Source organism: Pantherophis guttatus, chromosome 1 (genome assembly GCF_059756535.1).
Source record: "Pantherophis guttatus breed Tessera chromosome 1, ASM5975653v1, whole genome shotgun sequence".
Lineage (NCBI taxonomy): Eukaryota > Metazoa > Chordata > Lepidosauria > Squamata > Colubridae > Pantherophis > Pantherophis guttatus.
The window spans coordinates 147,130,519-147,153,806 of NC_142063.1; the positions used below are offsets into that span (position 1 = coordinate 147,130,519).

The 23,288-nt window shown below is 41.1% G+C and overlaps 2 long non-coding RNA genes across 3 annotated transcripts in view; one reads left to right on the forward strand and one right to left on the reverse strand.

Moving 5' to 3' along the window:
* LOC148116585 (uncharacterized) overlaps positions 1 to 23,288 on the reverse strand; it is a 74,089-nt gene that overhangs the window by 29,831 nt on the left and 20,970 nt on the right. The gene's annotated exons all lie outside the window — the stretch shown is intronic.
* Positions 1,579 to 23,288, forward strand: part of LOC148116586 (uncharacterized) — a 71,016-nt gene continuing 49,306 nt past the window's right edge. The window contains exons 1-2 of the long non-coding RNA XR_015731128.1: positions 1,579 to 1,940; positions 7,070 to 7,410. This is a non-coding gene — a long non-coding RNA (uncharacterized LOC148116586). The remainder of the gene's footprint in view (positions 1,941 to 7,069; positions 7,411 to 23,288) is intronic.

Below are 23,288 nucleotides of genomic sequence, written 5' to 3' on the forward strand. Positions count from 1 at the left end.
CTAGACTAACACCTTTCTCTTAACTTCTGTTCTATGCTCCATTAGGGGCGGCTGTGGATTCCAACAGTGTGAGAGATGGAACTGACAGGTTGCTACCTTCTGAAAATTACAAGGGGAAGCCTTCACTGGTTTTTGTCTCAGTGGATTTTCCAGGCAACTCTAATCTGTTATACATCCAGCAAGCAAATTCATTTAGCTACCTCTGTCCAAGCCTTACTGTGTAATCTCTTTAAACAGAATGCAACAGTGGGACGTCAGCTTCAGCACTGTAGCTCTTTTCTCCTTCTCCTGATTTTCTTAATATCTAGCTAGAAAAGGGCTCTAGAGAACCTAGTCATCGGATAATGCTATTTTTGCTTCTCCTGCTGTGCCCCAGGGCTCTTCTTAAGATGGCACATGGATATTTTGCTCAAAGAATTTCCCTGACTAAGGAACTCCCAAATAAGAGCATAGCTAGCTCACAGCCAAGAAGAGGGAATGCCAGTATCACTGTCTGTCTTTGATCCTTGTAATCTCTTCTATAGCTGCTTTGCCTCCTTTGATTATTAGTATCCATTATATTTTTTTATGATATAATAAAAAGATGCTTTTGCAAATGCAGATTTCTATTGCTATTGTCAAAACAGAAATGGATACAGCAATCCAAGATCTTGAAAGCTCGGTAGAAACAGGAAGACTAATTTTGTTTAGCGACATAAATATTGTCAGCAGGTTCTAAATTAGAGGGTTATATTTCTTTCTGTAGCAGCTAAGTCTTTACATTATGTGTCCAGAGTAAGATAATCTGAGCATGGTCATTAGTGCCTCAAGTGACAACACTGGGTTGATTTGTTCAATGATCTATTGTTTGTATTTTTGGCTGCAAAAGGCATTCTCAGGAGTCATTTCCAATACCAAAGTTCAAAGGCATCGATTTTCTTCATATTCCAATTCTTCCAAGATTCTTCCAAGATCCTTCCAAGGTATAGTTCATGCAAATATGTCTGTTTTACAATTACTAAACCTGCTTTACTCACATAGAATTTCTGTTCTCAAGAATGCTTATGCATGGACAGAGTGGTCCAGAAACCAATTTAATGGAACAACTAATATTTTATAAAGTGGTTCATTTGGATTAGAAAACAGAAAATCCAACTTTGTACAAATATAGAAATGAGGGGATTCTTTTAAATTTAATTATAAGCCTCACTATAAATATACATTTGCTTAAACTGTTAATAAAACTGTAAACTGTTCCTTTTGTGGAGGCACTTTTTCTCTAAAGCACTTAACAAACGCTTTGCACTAGGAAGAGCAAATATGTTGGCTTAAGCTTAAGGAGAAAAAAAATCAGATGTTTCAGATACTTTCCTGGCTCCCCCTTCCTAGCACATCATTCTTTATTTTCCAACATGTTCATAGTTTATCTACTACTACATACATTTTGGAATGAATTGCATTATTATTAACTCCTCTTGAGATATCTGCTACAGAAAGAAATATGTTGTAAGAACTCAGAAACACAAATACTGACTAATCTAAGGAAGAGGGGAATAGCTTTCTCATCATATGACAGGGAGCTGAGAAACTGAAGAAACTCTCTGTCGCTACTGGGATATCTAGTCAGATCTGAAGGCTGGAAGGCTGCGAGAGAAGAAAAAAATTCACAGGGTTGGGGGCTGGGGTAGAGGCGAGATAGAAAATGCTGCAGGTTTTCTGCAAGCGATCACTGCAAAGATATACTTAGGGCAAAACTTGAGGATGGATTGGCAGTTTCATGCTTCAGATGTTATAAAGGTAAAGTTTCCCCTGTCCAGTTGTGTCTGACTCTAGGGGTTGGTGCTCATCTCTGTTTCTTAGCTGAGAGAGCCAATGTTGTCTGAAGATATTTTCTGTGGTCATGTGGTCAGCATGACTATACGCCAAGGTGCATGGAATGCTGTTTCCACTCCACTGTAGGGGTACGTATTTACTTTCTCACATTTGCATGCTAGGTGGGCAGGAGCTGGGGCAAGTAAAAAGAGCTCATCCAGTTCTGTGGCACTTAGGTCTTGAACTTGGGCTGTCAGCTTTCCAGTGGACAAGGTCAGTGTCTTTAACTACTGAGCCATCGTTCTCCTTTATGAGAAGATTTTATAAGATATTCCAAATGTCCGTTCTCAAATATTCTCTAGATCCCTATTATGTTCTTGAATAGATTTATCTGGAGACACTAGATCTCAATATAAAAAGCTATGCCTAACTTCCTTGACCTCCGGTTAGTTTACTTTAGTGGCTTCTCTCCCAAGATCATGGTGGCAGAGAATTCTGGGAATTTTAGCCCCAATATTGGTTTTTGTAATCCCCAAAGCAAACTAGGATGGGAAAGTTGACTTAGATTTGACATTGTCCTACTTTTTCTCTAGTTACAACAAGGTAAACCTGTTAGACAAAACACTACATCATTCTGCAAGGCTCTTTTGAAAGGTATATATGACAAGGTGGTTTTATAACAGATAGTGGGGAGAGATGTTTACATGGTATCCACAAGTAAATATACAGTCAGAGTACTTGCATATTATTACAAGGGAAGCTGCTTCTTGCTTTTAAAGCCCTAAATCTGTCAAATCACTTTTTTTTTTTTGATCTCAAGGATGGGAAATGTAGTGCGATTCTGTTTCTATTTTTTGCCATAAACCATGCTGATTAAATAGTACTGAACTACTGGAGTTTCAAATATTTGGAGTGCACCAAACTACTGCGCCCCAATGTAAAGACACAAATACCTCTGCAATTTGTCATAAAAACTCAAAACAAGATTGTGCCAACTGAAACAGTTTGTTATATTGAAGTATTGCCTTTCAACCCAAAGGACAGGGAAAGAAGCTGGTAGACTTTGCTTGATGCTTGATTGCTCAATAATTAATTTTCAGTGTCTTGATTTAGGCAAGTTAGCCCAGAAATTTGTCATCTTCCCTTCTATTCAACATATCTCTAGACAAGCGTTTTATAGTTTCATTGATCCTCAAGAAAGAAAAGCAGAAAATTTAAGTTCGGCTCTATCCATCAAAGTACTCTTCTTTGAACGTGTAAGCTGATGTATTTAGCAATATTGTTTTGACATGCTAAAACGTAGCCTTTCTTTCAGTCCTGGCTATGGTCATGGGAATATAACAATGTTTTTCGCAATAATGAGATCAGAAAATATCTTTCCAACTAGTGATATACCCCATGCATATTTTCTTTGTAGTTATGTGTTCCCAGTAGGATCCCTGCAGAAACATCCTGTAGCGCTTACCAGATCTTCTGCCCACCTGCATTTTAAGAGTTGTCTAAAATCATTTCATTTTGAAGTGGGAAGTTGACTAGTTACAAAGCAAAATGACAGCTTCCTGCTGTTTCTTCCTTATTCCCAAGAATGACCTGGAGTACAAATTGCTCCCATATGCATATTGAGAAAATAGAAATTATTAATGGCTATAGACAATTGCTTTCTTTGGAAGTAGGCCCACCTGTCCAGAAGAGAGGGATGGTTAAGAAGCATCTCGGAATCTAGAGAGTAGGGTGAGAATCATTTTTTCTTTAATCATTTTGGTTCAAGAAAAAAAAAAGTGATTTATCAACATTCCAAATGTTTCCATTTGAAATAGCTCATCTTTAATCAAGTTCTCATTTTTTAATGAATTTTGTTCCAACTCTATTTTCTAGTTCAATGTTCTTTTCCAGCCCAATCTTAGTGGTGCTATCATTATTATTATTCCCAGAACAGAACAAAGTAAAGATTCATAATTTTATGTTCTGAAAAGCAATCTCCTGCCTGATCATGTGAATAAATTAATGCAGTCAGTCAAATGAATGTCATTTCCAGATTTACAAAAAGCCACAGTAAATGAATCCATTTCATGCTAGAAGTTTGTCAACAAAGTTGCACAAAGAAAGAACAAGATCACTAGACAAATGTTAGCTGCAATACATGAAGAGTAATTCAATTTATGTCTTGTCTTTCAGCTAAAATTTTCACTAATTATAAATAGGATAAAATAACAGAGTTGGAAGGGACCTTGGAGGTTTTCTAGTCCAACCCGTAAGAGCTGAGGTAACACAGTGGTTAGAGTGCAGTACTGCAGCTACTTCAGCTGACTGCTAGTTCAGCAGATCAGCGGATCAAATCTCACCGGCTCAAGGTTGACTCAGCCTTCCATCCTTCCGAGGTGGGTAAAATGAGGACCCAGATTGTTGGGGGCAATATGCTATTTAGTATACTGTCTTTGGTGTAAGCCGCCCAGAGTCCTCGGAGAGTGGGCGGCATAGAAATATGGCTAATAAATAAATAAGTAAACCCCCTGCTTAGGCAGGAAACCCTGCACAACTTCAGACAGATAAATTCAGATTTAAAAAGAAATGTTAAAATTGAAATAAAAGCCAATTTCAATAAAACAGTGTTTTAAAAACTCTACACGCTTAAAGCTAAGTCCCATAACTTACATTGATTTTGCTGTGGAGGCAGAAGAAAAAGTTTATATTTTGAGAATTTAAAACCACCAACAATATGGAACAAAATCCAAGATATCAACTATCCAGTATTTTGAGAAGTTATTGTAAGGATAATTTTGTATATGCTCCTGAAAAATGACTCTAATTTGGCTCTGATATTCTAGGCAAGCTGAAATATATGAATGTTTCTCTAATGTGGAATGTCCTATGCACAATTCTTATTCCATATAGGCAAAACTAACGGATTCCATGTTTGACAGTATCAAAAGCCATTAAAATATCCAGAACAGCCAATGGGGATATGTGGTTCTTGGTGTAAACTATTCACCAAGAAAGTTTCTATCCCACATCCAATCCTGAAGTCAAATTGATAATTAAAAATCTATGGCATCAAGAAACACCTGGAAGCTACCAACACCTTCTATAGGAAATGAATATTGAAAATGAGTCAGAAATTACCCAAAGCAGTGCAGTCCAGAAACATATTGTAATTTTCCTGATCTCACTACTTACTAGGACTAATAATGTTACCTAGTTTTGTAATGAAATGTCTGCAAGAAAACAAACAAGCCCAGAGAACACTAAGGATCCCACAGCTTGACTACTATGTTTAGTACCAAGTTATTTTTCACACACCTATATTATTTGTCTCATAGGGCCCCCGCTTCTGAACCTTAGTCCTGCCCATTTGATTATTATTCCCTCTGAACCCATCGTCATTTCACAGATGAATCAAAAGTGGAGATTACTTTTCCTCTTCCTTGCTTTTCCCACAGTCAACCCCGAGAAAACAATAAACTGGAAGCCATAGAATTGAGAAGGGAGAAGATGCGAAGAGAACTGCATTAGCACTAGTAGGACCTACGGGGGAAATTACATTTTATGGAACACAAGAAGAAAGAAGGACTAGGGGTGACATGACAACAGTTTCCCATAGCTGCCACAAAGAAGAGGGGAGGGGGCAGCCTGTTTTCCAAAGCACCAAAAAGCAAAACAAGTAAAAATGGATAGAAACGAATCAAGGAGAGAAGCAACCTAGAACTAAGGAGACATTTCCTAACAGTGAGAACAATTAACCAGTGGAATGACTTGCTTTCAGAAGTTGTGGGTGCTCCATCACTGGAGGTTTTTAAGAAGAGACTGGACAGCCACTTGTCTGGAATGGTATAGGGGCTCTTGTTTGAACAGGGAGTTGGACTAGAAGGCCTCCAAGGTCCCTTCCAACTGTGTTATTACAACTGTGGTGTCCCCTTAGTGACTCTTGAAGAAGATGCTGCTGGAGAGCTTTTTTTAGTCTAAGAAATTACGTGGCTTTTAACAAATCTATAATATTTCTTGCAACTCTTCTGCGAAAGCACAAAGTGTGGTTCAAGTCGAGTTCCACTTGTTTTGGCAACAGTACAGAACTGAGTGTCTCACTCCCATGGTCTGTGGGTTTTTTTCCCTCCAGTTTCCCACTCTAACTTATTGCCTATGATCTCCTCTCTATCTTATTGTTGTTGTTAGTCGCCAAATCGTGTCCAACCCATCGGTACCCCATGGACAACTTTCCTCCAGGCCTTCCTGTCCTCTACCATCACCCGGAGTCCATTTAAGCTCACACCAACTGCTTCAGTGACTCCATCCAGCCACTCATTCTCTGTCGTCCCCTTCTTCTTTTCCCCTCAATCGTTCCCAGCATTAGGCTCTTCTCCAGTGACTCCTTCCTTCTCATTAGGTGGCCAAAGTATTTGAGTTTCATCTTCAGGATCTGGCCTTCTAAAAAGCAGTCAGGGTTGATCTCCTCTAGGACTGACTGGTTTGATTGCCTTGCAGTCCAAGGGACTCGCAGGAGTCTTCTCCAGCAACATAGTTCAAAGGCCTCAATTCTTTGGCACTCAGCCTTCCTTATGGTCCAACTTTCACAGCCATACATTGCAATTGGGAAAACCATAGCCTTGACTATACACACTTTTGTTGTCTCTGCTTTTTAGTATGGTGTCTAGGTTTATCTTATAGCTACATGCTGTTCAGATCCAACCTTGTTTAGCTTTTTTGCAACCATTCAAAAGCAGCAAGATTCTTCCAGAAATAAAGCTTTTTTTCCCCAAGAACACCAACATGACATATGATACAATTGGTGTGTGACACAGCCCATACATACAACACACAACTGCAATTCTCTTACCTGACTGAGAATAACAAAAGAAGGTGGAAAGGGAAATGGCAAAATAACATTTGGTTGGCTGATCACAGAATGTGTTCGTGCATGAACTGGATTTTTCTAAACAACAGTTTTCTGTTTGTTTGCACATATGATTCTATGAACTAAATAAAAATGTCCCTTGTTTTAAATGTATTTTCTCCTCTATGACCTTCAATCTTCTTGTGAGGATTCATATTTCTGGAGCAGAACTGCTATCACAGCCTGAAATGAGTTGCATGCATTTTTTATGATACAATCTTTTGTATAAATGTGTCCTCTGGAACACTGACAATCAAATAATAATAATAAAAAGGTCTGGCTGCATATGAGGAACAAATAATTTTGGATTTCTAAAAGCCCAAGAGAAAATTCATCAAATAGAACCTGAATTTTTTGCTAATTTAATTTTTTTTTCTTTCTTTCTTTCCCAAGGAGCATTCATAAAGCTATCAGTCAGATATACTATTGTGTGAGAAGGAAGAATGGGCGGTACCGAAAGCTAAAAGCCATTAAGTAAAATGGAAATGCTCAGATGATCTGAGAAGTAGGATCTAAAATGTCTTCAGTGCAGAACACTTGAATTGAATTGAACTGAATTGAATACTTTATACTTTATTTGCCAAGTGTGATTAGACACACAAGGAATTTGTCTCCAGTGCATAAACTCTCAGTGCAGTGGTGAAATCCTCTGAGGGTCTCCACTGGTTCACTGCCTGCGCATGCACAGCACACACCAAACACATGTTTCGTGTGGAAAAAGAAGACTTCACTAGGTAAGTAGAACAGCGAGGGGGGGAACAGCTGTGTCACATGATTTAGCTTCGCTAGAAAGCAGGATTTCCTGCTTTCTAGCAATTTTAAATTGCGCGGCACAGCTGATCATCGGAAATACCGGTTTGGATGAACTGGTAGCTTTTTTTTTTTTTTACTATTGGTTCAACCGAACTGGTAGCTTTTTTTTTTATCACTACCGGTTTGCCCGAAATGGGACGAACCGGTAGCATTTCACTCCTGTCTCAGTGTACATACAAAGCAACAGAATAGTGATGATAATAATAATATCAATAAGAGGGGGGAGTAGAGAAGATAATAAGGATAATATAATAATACCCTGTTTCCCCAAAAATAAGACCTATCCCAAAAATAAGACCTATTTAAGAGCCTGCGCAACTGGCTGCCTGACCATTCCATCTGGTTGCTCACTGTGCCGCGGCCATGAGGCAAGGCAGGCAGGTGGTGGAGCTGCCCTATGTGCCCCGCACTGGCTTACCTCAGAGCCCCTGCAGCCAGGCCATCTACACCCCAACAACTGCCTCACCGCAGCAGCACTGGCAGCCATGTACAGCAGGAACCCATATGGCTGCTGGCCCACTACCTCTGCTTGCTCACGGCCTCAATGGAAAAGGAGGCTGAGTGGTATGTTGGTGCCATGGCCATGAGGCGAAGCAGATGGCAGGACATGGATGGCCTATCTGCAGGGGCCCTGAGGTAAGCCAGTGCTGGGCTTGTGAGGCAGCTCCATCTCCCGCCTCACCTCAGGGCCGCAGCACTGGTGTGTCACTCAGCCTCCTGCCCAGCCATGAGCAAGCAGAAGAGTGTTGTGGCCCGCCAGCTGCCAGCAGAGCTGGCGGCAGACTTGGACAATGAGGAGGTAGAACAGCTGGGGTCTGTTCCAGATGCACACATGTGCAGAGCAGTTAGAAGAGGTGAACAACGGAGGAGCCGGCTTGGGAAGCAAAGCACACGTGGCCCCTGAATGGCCCCTCCCTGGCTGGAGAATAAGTAGAAGGAAAGGGGAGTGGTTGTCATAGGAGACAATAGTTCGTATTTCGGAAGATTTTGCTCATTGTGTTTTGTGCATCAAAGACTCCTTGCCAGAACTTAATTTTTAGCCTTTCGGCTGGTAGCTCATGGCCTTGCAATTATCGCAAGGAATATGGACTTTTCGGTGGGTGAATGCAATTAATTCACAAGAGTTAAATAAAGAGGGTTTTTTCATGACAATGAGTCTGTTTCTTGCTTTTGCTAAGGCTGAGTCAGAACAAAGAAGTGGGCCTCTTATACATAGGGAAAAAAATAAGACACTCCCTGAAAATAAGCCCTAGTGCTTATTTTAGGGCCCAAAGGAAAATAAGACTTGGTCTTGTTTTGGGGAAAACATGGTACTATAATAATACTACAGCCATACTACATGAGTAAATATGCATTTAAACAGTAACCTTTTTGCTTTACTACCTCAATCTGCTTATAGACTAGGTTCCATATGTTCAATAGAGTTATGATGGGTGAAGTCTGGATCTTCAAGTTTCTGAGGGTCTGTCATTATATTATGGCATTAATAGACAGGAGAACATTTTGAATTTCACACAGTCTAAATTTTTCCACATATGATAATTGTATTGAGCATCAATCCTGCAGGCAGAGCAAATGCAGAAGATGGAAGTGCAAATTAGTGATTCTCTTCCCAGGCACCATCTGATTCTCAGTCACACAAACAGATACAGGTAGTCCTCACCATACAACTGCAATGGAACTTGCCCGTGATGGTTGTAAGTTGTGGCGGTCATAAAACAGATCAGCCACATGACCAAACCTGGTTTTTATTAACTTTTGTTGTGGTGCTCATTAAGCAAAAGCTGTGGTTGTAAAGCAACCACTACAGTTGTTAAATGAACTCCATGGTCCGCTATGGGCACAGAAAACAGGAAGTAAGTGTTGGTTTTTGGTAAAACCATCATAAAATGTGGTCACATCACCATGGCATGCTGCAAATGGCTGTAAATGTGACCATCATCCTGCTGAGCACCCAAAGTGTGGTGACGTGACTATGGAAAAGGCCCGAGAGTTGGATCTGCAGATCCAGGTCATAAACAATCCATGAGGTAGGTCCATTGTAACTTTGAACAGTAGCCAAGCGATTAGTCATAAATCAAAGACTACCTGTATTGTGCAACTCATTGTTGTGACCCAGGCCTACGTAGCTGATATTAAAAGCAAAACAGTTCCAAAAAACAAACAGATTTTATTAAAACAGCTGAGAATTAACTCATTCTCAGCATATTGTAAATGAAATGAAAGCAAAGCCCTTAAAACACCAGTCTTTAGTTTATCTCTGATCCTATAATTAGGCAAACTGCCAAAGGCTTTTCTTGGCAACAGTTCAGGAACAGAAGAAATAACTACAGCCAAACACGAAGCAATTTGTGGTTTGTTGTTTTCTGGCAAAGAGGCCAAGAGCCGTTGCTGGTCTTTTAAGCCTTATGGGAGGGCCCAATCATGTCTTGGCCCTATTCCCGAATCATCCTCTCTGCTTTAGCTGCTCCTGCCTTCTGGCAGCTCTTCTCATACGTGCATCAGGAACAGGCTCCTCCTGTTCCTCTGTCTCTCTACTGTCAGCCTCTGGAGGCTCCGAAGTCCGCACATCACTCCCCAATGGCCCTGGCCCCATCTCTACCTCTGACGCAGAGCCCTCATTCGGGCCTTCCCCAGCCTCCAGGACTGGCCCCTGTTATTCCTCAGCCTCATCGCTGTCCGACTCCGCTGCCAGCTCCGCAGGCTGCTGGCAGACCACAACACTCATAAAGCTCAACAGAATACCTCCCATCTTAGTTAGAGGAACAAATGGCTCCAGATGGAGTTGTAAGTTCAGAAATTGATCTGGTTCATTTTCCAGGGTCAATATTAGGTTGCTAAGGGAGACATTTGTTAAGTGAGTTTTGCCTCACTTTACGACTTTTCTTGCCACATTTGTTAAGTGAATCACTGCAGTTGTTTAATTAGTAACAAGTTGTCAAGCGAATCTGGTTTCCCCATTGGCTTTGCTTGTCAAAAATGTCAGACAAATGGTCATAAGTCAGTGCTGTGGTAACTTTGAATGGTCGCTAAGTGAACTGTTGTAAGTCGAGGACTACCTCTCTCTATATATTCATCAAAAAAGAGAAGCTAAGCATTTCCCTAAATTAACCTTTAAAATGGGAGGGTCATTTTTAGATTTCCTGAGAATATGATAATAGAGGTGGATTAAAAGGGGATTTTTTTCTGTTTAATCTTTCTTCTGGTGATAGATGAGAGTCACCCTTCCTTAGAGAAAATACATCACACCCATTGTAATACTATCACCCTTCTGTGTCCTAAGAAGCCTATTTGTTTGCTTGGTTTCTATGCCTCTATTAGCCCACGTCTTCACCTTGCTCTTGAGGCAGTGTACTTTGGCAGGAGAATATAGAAATGTTGAATCTGGTTTTGCTGTGCCAGAGATAGTAGACATAGCTACAGCTTTATGGCCGGTTCATTTAGTGCAGGGCCAGGGAACTATGCCCCTCCCCCTTATGACCTGTGTATTTCAACTCCCAGAATTCCATGCTGGCTCAGGAATTCTGGGAGTTGAAGTCCACAGGTCATAAAGGGACCATAGTTCCCCACCCCTGATTTAGTGAGCTTCTTGATAAGAGCATGATTCCTAACATTCCAGACTGCCAAAAGGATGACTAAGGATGTATCCGGGGAAGGATAGGTCATGAGTTCAAGTCTACCCTTCTCCATTGGGCAAGTATCTCCCTGTCTCTCCCCCCCCCCAATTGCAAAACGCCCTGGGCATGTGCTCAGTTTAAAAGTCAGGCAAGAAAGATATTTTTCCTGCCAGGGCAGAAAGAGAAAGAGAGAGAGAGAGAGAGAGAGAGAGAGAGAGAGAGAGAGAGAGAGAGGAAAAAGGACAGAATAGAGTCCTTACTCTTCACTAAGCAGTGCATCCCTGGGGAGGGATAGGTGCCAAAAGTCCAGAGAGTGACAGTGACTGTGCAATCAAAGCTTCGTCCCTTTCAAAGCAGTCGTTTTGTTTGCATGTTCGTTGCCATCCGCTTGACTCCCCTGTCACTAAACCACTGCAGTGTATAAAACAAAACACAGGATGGCTTAGTGGCATATATAAACACAACAGGGGAAAGGGCAGAGAAGGGTAGCAGAAAGAGAGGGCTGGATTTGCCAGTTTAGCCCCTACCCGGACACTCCCTCTGGCCTCTTTTCTAGCATGTGACGTGTTCATACCACAGTTGCAATCCTGCAGCCCCGCACTGCCATCTCCCTGTACTAGTTAGTTAGTGGGCCTGTACACAACCCTGTGTTAGGAGGTGTGCTCTATGGAAACTGCTCCCAGAGAATTACAAACCAGCAGCATTTCATTTGGAGATCAGTGGCTGCAGTTCTCAAGGCACAGAACAGAATCCGAGGCAGGGAAAGGCCCTATGAAAAAACGGTTACATAAACTGGGCATGGCTAATCTAGTGAAGAGAAGGACCAGGGGAGACATGATAACCGTCTTTCAATACTTGAGGGGCTGCCACAGAGAGGAGGGGTTCAAGCTGCTTTCCAAAGCGCCTGAAGGCCAGACAAGGAATAATGGATGGAAACTGACCAAGGAGAGATTCAACCTAGAAATGAGGAGGAACTTTCTGACTGTGAGAACAATCAACCAATGGAACAGCTTGCCTTCGGAAGTGGTGGGAGCGTCCTCACATGAGACTTTCAAGAAAAGATTGGACTGCCATTTGTCAGAAATGGTGTAGGGTCTCCTGCTTGAGCGGGGGGTTGGACTAGATGACCTATAAGGTCCCTTCCAACTCTGTTAATCTGTTAAAAATAAACCCAGCAGGTTAACTTGCTATCATCCAGACCAAAAAAGGAATTGTTTGTTGGACGCATCTACCGGTATGTGGCTTCTCAGTTCAGGTCACATGACTCTGAATGGCATACCCACAAAAAACAACACATACCAGGAGAACCAAATGACAACAAAATGGAGGTCAGAACTAAAATATACTACAGTATAATTCTTCCAGGTGGGAAACTCTGCTCATCCCAACCCAAAGGGGAACCCAGGGGAAAAGCCAGCTCCTAATTGCCTTTCTAAAGGCCTGCAGGTGGGGGATATTAGAGCGATAGTGAGAAGATGCTAAGCCTGAAATTTACTGCAATTGCATGCAAACTAATGTTATGTCAGTTCATTTTGTTTCATTTCAGTTTTCCTCCCTCCACCAGACACCCCCCCCTCCATGTTAGGCCTTTGTTGTTATATTGCAACAATCAATAATAGCAGTTTCATATTAGCAGCCTTTGAAACATTAAAATGAAAAACAAAGTGCATGAAATGGAATTTATCCTTATTCTAGATCAGTTCCTTCTGAATTAAAGAGTTTACCGAACAGTAAAGAGATAATAAATTGGGGTATCTTTTAAGCTAGAATATATTTGCATTCCAAGCAAACAGGAACATTAGAAACATAATACCACTTAGCATCAGTGTAATAGCTCTACATTTTCAAAATATTTAATGTCGGGATTCTTGTACGTAGACTGATTTTTACATTTTATAATATAAATTTGTGATGTATGCAGCTACATTGGGTATTTATTTATTTATTTATTTGTTCAATTTATATGCCGCCCTTCTCCACAGACTCAGGGCGGCTTACAATGCATTAAGCAATAGCCTTCATACTTTTTGTATATACCTGCTTAGTAGGGCTTTTGGCTCCCCCTAAGCGGTGTTCTTTTTTATACAAAGTCAGCTTATTGCCCCCACAATCCGGGTCCTCATTTTACCTACCTCGAAAGGATGGAAGGCTGAGTCAACCTTGAGCCTGGTGAGATTTGAACTTGCAGTAATTGCAGGCAGCTGGTGCTAGTTAACAGCACTTTAGTCTGCTGCGCCACCAAGGCTAAATTGCCCATAGCTGAAACTCTATTAAACATATTCTTTAATTAAAAAAAAAAAGACTACAAAACCCAGACAGCCTAAAAAAATACAATCGGAATAATTTGCCCATGGTTCTAATTCAGGGCTGTCAAACCCCCAGCCTGCAGGCCGGATGCTGGCCACACCCATGCCCAGTTTAGTAAAGGGGAAAAATGTCCCAATATGTCACATGACAACGTCGTGAAGCTGTCATGACACCTCTGTTCCAATTGAAAAGCTGGCTGAATTTTAACTTCAGCTGAGTGGGATTCTCAAAGCGGGGGATTTATATATAGAGCTGCCAGATCTATTATATTTCTCACACCTCGTTCAGAGATTCAGTTCTGTTGAGAAGTCCCTAACACTTAAAAAGTAAAAGAAAACAAACAAACAAACAAGGAGAGAAAAAGGACCACCAACAGTAAGGTGGTCAGATTTGCTTATGACAGCAATGCACAAAGCTGAGGAATTCTGAAGACAGTCTGTCCATGTGGCTGCTAACAATCAACCCCAATTTCACAGCATTTCATCAATCCATCCATCCATCAATCAATCAACTGAGCGATATAGAGATTAGAACCTCCCTTGATGTTAAAAGTTTGACAATTGATTCTCTGTCTCCTACAACAGTGAAAATGAGGGGAAACTGAACATGCATGTGTGATTAGCCTGGCGTACTTTCATAGAGCCATACAATGCTTGAACCATTATATCCTGCACAATGTTAAATGCCTGCTTGCCGTTCCAAGCAGCCTGAACAACCTCATGGGATCCCTCCTCAGTAATCGCTCTCATCGGTAGTCTCTGCGCAAAATTTCACAACTTTTGAGCCCCAGGGGAACTTCAGGTGTCTTGCCTTATCAACACTACCTCACGATCAAGATTCATCCTGTCCGTGCTTTGTTTGAGAGGAAGCTTTTTTCCATAATGAGCAGCTCAGAGGGAGCTAGGGAGAATGGGAAAAGCCTGGTTTAGCTGGCCTGGGCCATGTGCTGAAGAGAGGGAGCCTTGTGGGAAATGTCCCTCATTTGAAAGATCATCCCCTCAAAGAAATATGCTACAGACAGAGATTCAATGGCTGGCTTGGCACATCATGCTGAGGTTGCATATTCTGAGCTTCCTATGATTAAGCAGCCTGTTGGGACAAGCAGCTCTTTTCACTCCTGGCTTTATGATGCTGAGTAGAACTCTCCAAGAAGTTATCATGTGGTTGAAAAAGTCAAATTGGAGTCCCTTTTCCCTGTTCCCAAGCAAGCCAGGATCCTCTGATCAGAAAAAATAGAACTCACCTGGTTTATCCTGTATCCTCTGCGCCACCAAGGAGCCTTGGTGTGCAGCGGACTAAACTGCTGTTAAAGTAGCACTTAGCTGCCAGCTGCCTGCAATTACTGCGAGTTCAATTCTCACCAGGCTCAAGGTTGACTTACCCTTCCATCCTTCCGAGGTAGGTAAATGAGGACCCGGTTTGTGGGGGCAATAAGCTGACTTTGTATAAAATAGAACACCGCTTGGGGGGGGGCAAAAAGCCCTACTAAGCAGGTATATACAAAAGTATGAAGGCTATTGCTTAATGCATTGTAAGCCACCCTGAGTCTCCAGAGAAGGGCGGCATATAAATCGAACTAATAAATAATAAATAAATAATATCCAATCCAAATTTATCTGGATGACAAACAAATGGGCAAGGCCTATTCTATTTAATTCACTTTTATTTCATTGGCTTCAAATTGTGTTTCATTCCATATTAAGTAAGTCTGCAAAACATCATGAAAACTTGGAAACACTTTTCTGTTCATTTCCCAGCACATGTATTGCAAGCACGTTTGTCCTAAAATAATACATATCTGGGTGCTTTTTTACTTTAATATTCATATTTAAATAAATTATTGTATATGAAAACTGACATATTTTGAAGAACAAACACAGTCATTTGCATACCAATATTCCAGATCTCCTAGAACTTCAATATGTGGGAAAACAGAAAGTTCATATAAATATGTAGATACGAATTCTTAATTCTGATTATAACATAAAATATTTCATAAATCATTTTCATTATCGAAGTCCCAAATCCTGGACCTGAACTCTTCTGAATTATGGCGGTTATGGACATATAACAGTTGAGCACTAATTGCCTTCAGAGCTTAATTTCAGGAACACATAAACCAGAAATACATTTTGAAATAAAATACATTTTGAAATAGATTTGAAATAAATCAATATTTATTTGAATGGAGGAGCTAAATTCACCATTTCATAAAATGATCATAGCTAGCCTACAAAAATCCAGATGACCAATAGATGGTAGCAAAGCATCAAAAGCTTTCTGTATCTCCTTCCTATCACCTAGTGGTTATCTTAATTTTTGCAGCCCAGATATGTTAGCCATCTCACTAGAAATAATGTCACTTGATTACATTTAACTCTAACTCAATTATGTTCCATCATTAAAAAAAATAGTCTGGCGATTAAACTAAATATTAATTAGTACTGATGAGTCAAACAGCTTCATTTCTTGGACTGAGACACTGAAGTGTTTTCTTTACTCTAACTTTTATTTGGCTTGTTGTTATTACTATGCAAACCTTCTGCTGAGCATTTAATTAAACAAGTTATCTTTGTCAAAAGCCTGGAAAGCTGGGTCTTTTTCAAAATATATGAAGCAGCTCAAATATGAAATGAAAAGAAAACAAAGTTTTGGCCAACAGAAACAAATGACTCATTTCCTTGTGAAAACATACAAAGTTTCTGTTTCTCAGGCAACAATGTCCACCATTCCAGCATAAAATCTCTTTTAACTTCCTTCAGATGTATTCCTATTACACTCTGTGTTTTTCAGTGACCCCACAGTGAACCAAGTTCTTAAGTTATTCACTGGGGATTGCAAATTATCCTTTACATTCACTAAATTTGGGGGCATATTTTAACATATTTTTTTTGTACATCAGAGGTATCAGAGTTACAAGGATTTTCTAATTTAGTCAGCACTCTTTGAAAATGAATCTGCAGCAAATATCACATGCACGCATCCCCTCTCAAACACGTCATGTTTTCAACAACAATACTAGGATATGTTTATGCTTGTTTGATGTACCAGGATAGCAGGATAGACCTTGATTACTAAATAATTGCTGCAAAATAAAGACTAATTTGATGTATCATAAGATTATCAATCATTTAAGAAACCTGTACAAATTTACTAAATTAAAATCTTGGTTCATAAAGGAACATGTCTGATCTTATAAGAGGATTTCTCAATATTATCTTTTCCCCCGTCTGGGATAAAAGATAGGATTCAGCCTTCTTCAGCTTAGAACAGGAACCCCATTGAAATCAATGAAGAGTCAATTAGTAATTACTTATGAATCCCATTTGTTTCACTGATAATCTGCAAGAATTACTAATTTCGATTTCTCAGCGCAAAATAACCACATGACTGAAATAGGATAATTAGATACATAAGAGTTATCTACTGCTCATAGTATGCCATTGTATTGTAAATAATCTTTGCGGAACATTCCATGAAACTGGCGAAATTGTATCTGTCAGGCCTATCATGTAATACCTGTAAGGAAGAAAAACTCTCCTCAAATTTATGTGATATGTCATTTTAACCAAACGATGAAGGCAAAAATTGCACCTCAGCAAATGGCTTGAAGATGTATGTATAATAGCAGCATTTCTGAAGAGCAATTAAAATCCCTTGGCCATTTTCACTAAAGATTTTAGTGCTCTTCAGTTTAAGTGTATTTTTTTCTCCTTAACCAACAGCAGGGCTTCTCAACCTCAGTGCTGGCTGGGGAATTCTGGGACTTGAAGTCCGCTAATCTTAAAGCTGCTGAAGTTGAGAATCACTGCCAAGAATTAGAATTCTTAGTCATGCCATTCTCCTGTATCAGATTTTTCATGGCTAATTTGTAACTAATTCAGCCGAATTTAGGCATAGTTTTTATTTCAAACTCAGTTGATTTCTTACGAGATGGAGGAATATTAAGACTAAAATAAACTAGAGCAGGGATGTCAAACTCGATTTCATTGAGGGCCACATCAGGGTTGTATTTGACCTCAGGGGCAGGGTAGGTGTGGCCAGAGTGGGTGTGGCCTGCTCGATGTCATGCATGTTGGGGGTGCCTGTGGCGGCCTGAGTGTTCTGCCGGTGAAAATGGGCTCCCGAGCTCCGTTTCTAACTGCGAAGGCCTTCTGCAACCCTCTGCCAGGGAAAACGGAGCTTGGGATCATCGATGGGATTCAAAAATTTTTACTACAGGTTCTGTGGGTGTGGCTTGGTGGGCATGGCATGGCTTGGTGGGCGTGGCATGGGTTGGCTTGGTGGGTGTGGCAGGAGAAGGATACTGTAAAATCTCCATTCCCACCCCACTCCAGGGGAAGCATACTGTAAAATCTCCATTCCCTCCCCACTCCAGGGGAAGGTTACTGCAGAATCCCTATTTCCTTCCAATGAGCTGGGACTCAGGAGGCAGAGAATAGTTGGGGGCGGGCCCAGTCAGAGGTAGTATTTACCGGTGCTCTGAACTACTCAAAATTTCCGCTACCGGTTCTCCAGAACTGGTCAGAACCTGCTGAATACCACCTCTGCTTGGGCGGGTCACTGGGAGAGGGTTGTTGCAGACCACCACAGCCAGAAATGGAGCTTGGGAGCCTCTTTTTGCTGGCAGAGGCACCGCGGTCCAGTGCTTCGCTGGTAGAAGCACTGTGGCAGAGGCACCACAAGCCGGTTTCCAGGGTGGCCCCGCAGGCCAGATCTAAGCACCTCGCAGGCTGGATCTGGCCCATAGGCCTTAAGTTGGACACCCCTGAACTAGAGGATGCATCTGGTAGAAAGGTGAATGGAAAGATAAGAAGTGGGCCCTTCATTCACTACAGCTGCCCTGGAAAACTTGTTCCTCCTCTCCTCCATCACATTATCTTGTCTGAGTCAGGAATTCCATGAAAATGTGTTGCTAGATCATGTACACGTAGACATACATACCAGTGGTGGGTTCCTCCCGGTTCGGTCCGGTTCAGCCGAGCCGGTAGCAGTGACGATATGACGTCACCGAACCGGTTCTTCCCCCCACCCCCCCACCCCCCACCTTATTCTTACCTTTTATTTGGTCCCACCCCCAATCTATTGCTGCCTCCTGAGTCCCAGCTGATGACTAGAGGGAAAAAAACTGTTTAAACTCTTGCTGCGGGGCTTCAAAGGGCCGTCCTACATCTGATCAGTGTTAAAAGCAAACAAATGAGTCGGTTCGTAAGTGTGAGGACTGGTCGTAAGTCCGAGGACCTTCCAGAAATGACTGACCAGCTAGCCACGCCCACCTAGTCACATGACCTCCAAGCCACAAAATAAGCCACGCCCACAGAACCGGTAGTAAAAAAAATTAGAACCCACCCCAGATACATACCCTTCATCTGCTATGTTATTTATTAATAATAATTTTGGCATGATGTCATCAAATGCCTTTCTCTCTTTACTTACAAAATGGCTTTCGTAAGTAAAGAAGATGAGGCCTTTTCTAAGTGCTACTGCTATCTGAGGCATCACTTTCTCTTTGAAACTTCTGAAATGGGCCCACACCAGAACAGCAAAATGTTGTTTGGGAAAAAAGCGGAAGGGCAAAAATGTTTAAATCATGATCATCAAAATTGATGGCCAGCCCAAAGAATATACAGTACCTTTAAGGTTGCACTTGAATGCACATTTACGAGACAAATGTTATTTTATCACGAAATGGGTTTGAACGTCGAGTACTTGTCCCATGGATTTTAAAAGAAAAATCAAGCACCTGTTTAAATCTTCCCCACTGATATCAAAGGTATTAAAACGTTATTCTAAATTATGTCATGTTCAGCAGAAATAATCTGCAATAAAATCTACACAAAGGAGAAAAAACATATTTTAAAAACAAAAAATGATTATTCATTATTCAAAAAATGATTATATAAAAAATGTACAAACTTATTTTTTTTCCTAAACTATCTATAAAAAAAAATACAAACATAAAATTTATCTAGGATTTCTGGCAAATGAACACATGTTAAGTTTGTTACATGGCACTTTCAGTATTCTTGAAAAAAGGAATTACGGGTAGTTCTCCACTTACAATAGTTTGTTTAGTGACCATTCAAAGTTACAACAGCACTGAAAAAAAGTGACTTATGACCGTTTTTCACAGTTAGGACCTTTGCAGCATCCCCATGATGATTTGATCAAAATTCAGATGCTTGGCAACTGGTTAATATTTATGAATGGAATGGAATGTCTATCAAGATTTTCAGTCATCCAGGTCATGGTTGTCCAAAAGGAATTTCTTCAAAAGGCAACTAAACTTTGTTTTTCCTCCTGTCAAAGGAGGAATGGGATGGGATGGGATGGGATCAGTGGTACGTTGCTCCCAGATCGGTCCAATTCTTGCGAACCGTTAGTAATGGCAGTGGGAGGCTCCGCCCCCCCCAACGCCATAACTGATGATCTGTGCTTGCGCGCGCACTCCTGTTGTGAACCAGTAGTAAAGGCAAGTGGAACCCACTCCGGGATGGGATGGGATGGGATGGGATGGGATGGAATGGAATAGAATAGAATAGAATAGAATAGAATAGAATAGAATAGAATAGAATAGAATAGAATAGAATAGAATAGAATAGAATAGCTTCATTGGCCAAGTGTGTTAATGAATACCATCATCGGTATAGGCCAGTGATGGCAAACCTTTTTGCCATCGCATGCCAGGAGGGGGGGAGGTCATGTATGCGTCCCACCCCCGTGCATGAGTACGCAACCCCCCCGCTCTCCCTCCCCCCTGCTCCTGGCACGTGATGGCCTGTTTTCCTCTCTCTCCAAGCTCCAGAGCCTTTCTAGGAGCTTGGGGAGGGCAAAAACGGCCTTCCCCCCCGGAGACCCTCCGAAGGCAGGAAATGGGCCATTTGCCGACTTCCGGTTGGACCATTTTCACCCTCCCCAAGCTCCTAGAAAGGCACGGGAGCTTGAGGAGAGAGAAAAACGGGCCTTCCCCATCACTCCTCCAAGGTCCTCTGGAGGCAGAAACAGGCTGTTTCCTCACTTCCAGTGGGCCCAGAAGGCCTGAAAATCAGCTGGCTGGTGCGCACATGCCCCACCGTAGCTGACCTCACGTGCCCTCTGATATGGCTATGTGTGCCACCTGTGGCACGCCTGCCATAGGTTCGCCATCATGGGTATAGGCTGCTAAGAGAGAAAAGTTATAAAAAGGCTCCTGTTGTTACTGCACAGCAACTCATTTAATCCACCCAGAGTCTAAAGCTACCCTGTTGTTTGGTTGATCACATTTACTCAGCATTGAATCTCATCAATATTGCAGAATACCTGATTGCATCAACCAAAAGCAGGGCTCTAGTTCTTTTCAGCATAGCTTTAATTGCTCCTGGCAACTATATAGTCTGTTAGAGGATTTTCATCCTAGTAAAAACCCATTTGTGGTCAGCCACTGTAAAGCTGATTAAGTTACAGTGCATTATCGTATCATAAGAATATTCCTTCTTAAGGCCAATGATAAACAGCTGTTGCTGCATCCAAAGTGACAGTATCTGGTTCTTGAGTCACATAAATATAATGATGAGATCTGAGCCACAACAATAATTGCAACCCTGGTTCATTTTCTGTATGCAGCAAGTAGATAAGCACAAAGCATTGCTTCTAAAGTCTCCCAGAGATACTGGCTCAGCCAGGATTAAAAATTGGATAGTTGGTTTCAAATAGGATCATTAAGGTTCTTATTCCTGTATGTTTGATTATACTTTAAAGAAAGCTGATAGGCTAAGCAGCAAGTGGAACAGTAGTGGGTTTCACTTACCTTTGCTACTGGTTCGCTCTGCATGCACAGAGTGTATTTAATGTTGTCCGGGCGGGTGTGGGGAGCCTCCTGTCGCTGTTGCTACCGGTTCGCCTAAGAACCAATAGCAACCCACCACTGAAGTGGAAGATACTAGTTACAGGGGTGTCAAACTGGCAGCCCGCAGGCCGGATGAGTCATGGGCAAGTCACATCCACCCCAGCTCCGCGAAGGGAAAAAATGTCACGAAACGTCATGTGATGGCAACATGACACCGCAAGTTTGACAACTGTGTATGAGTACAAATGTGCTTGTCTTGACAAAACTGGGCAAGCCAATTTATAAAGAAAATGAATTTATATTTCATCTTATTTCAGTGAAAGCCTTAATACTTTAGCTGATGCAAGGCTGAAAACTGATGCTAATACAGAAAAATGATGCATTTTTCAGTATTAAAGTTAAAGAGGTTGGGCTGTCCCCGGTGGCACAAAAAGAGTGGAAGTAAGTTTATGCAACTATTTTTTTTAAAATAGTTAATCCTCTTTCTTCATAGCCCTGCAGTTTCTCTGCCTCCTCTTATAAGGAACAGAGTAGAACAAAGAAAGATTTGAGTTTAGTGTGGCTCAAGGGAATAAAGACAGCCCTTCGACCTCAAATTTTATTCAGCATTTTTCCTGGCTTTGTATCATTTAATACCAAGATTTCTAAATAAGATTGACTCTATACAAATATCTAATTTTGTTATACTTTTTGTCCCCAGGCAATGTTGATTTTTAAAAAACAGACTTATAATAGTTCTGTTCCAAATATTCTAATCAATACCCTGCATTCTAACTTCGATCTATCTGTTTCTGCAATTAATTAATTACTCCTTTTGACTTGCTCATTTAAAAAAAACAAATCAACATTGTCTTTAAAAAATTTCCTCTGATATTTTAAAGAGATGTTTCTGTATCAAATTTATAAACTTAATTTCTTAACAAATTTCCAGTGGAAGCACTGTAAATCAGTGGTGGGATTCAAATAACTTAACAACCGGTTCTCTGCCCTAATGACTGGCTGGGTAGGCGTGGCTGGGTGGTCATGTGACTGGGTGGGCGTGGCTAACTCGACATCACTCACGTCGAGGGGTGCCTCACCTCGCCTCTCTTCACGCCTCCCCTCCCAGCCACTCCTCCCCTTGCTAGGCCACTCGCCTTGCCGCCTGGCTGCCCACTCACCTGGCCTCTCGGCCCCCACGTTTATCAGTTATTATGGTTGTCAGACAAATGTTTAGACTGGATTTGGCATTTTTAGCTACCTATAAATTCCTTCCTATTTAGCTTCATTACAGTCACTTACTCCCATATCAACCACATATCAAATATAGAATTAAAACTATTAGGAAACATAACAGCTGAGGCAAAAAACAGACCTAACATTCAAAAGAGGGGCTCCACTAATTCCATGACAGGGAACAGCACTTATAATCTTGGCTGATTTTAGTAAACTAAAGAGGGATCCATAGATGGGAGGCCTCATAGAAATTCAGGGCTATTAGCTTTTGGGGAACTCAAAAGAGCATTTGGCCAAAATGGACGTGGCACTTTTATTGCTAAGAAAACTGTATAAGCATGCCCATTATGCAATTTGGAGCCAAGTTCAACTTCAACAATGTCTCTTTTTTTTCTGTTTGTACTTTAAAATTTGAAAAATAAAAAGTGTCTTATTTGAAGGCAAATTCAATTACAGATAATGGAATTTGGCTGAAAGTGGCAATTTAGCACACAGTTAAGATTCTGATGGCTCTTCAAGGAAATTTCGATATGATTCAGTTTAGAAATCTTTTATTTTTTTTCTGTGTGTGATGGTAAAGGAGAGGAATCTATAATTTTCAGCAGGGCAAGAGCAAGCAGATATTTATTTATTTTTATTTCTTTGTTTATACAGTCACCCCAAGCTTGTCAAAACTGGGACAGTTAGTAAATCTTACAAATAAATAAATACATTGTGATCTGATTGGATAACCATTAGTAGTTCTTGGATGTTAGAAAGGTGAAACGTTTAAGGAAGTTTTGTCTTTCACTGGTTCTTCATTCACATGAACCAACAAGTAGGAACTGTATGATTG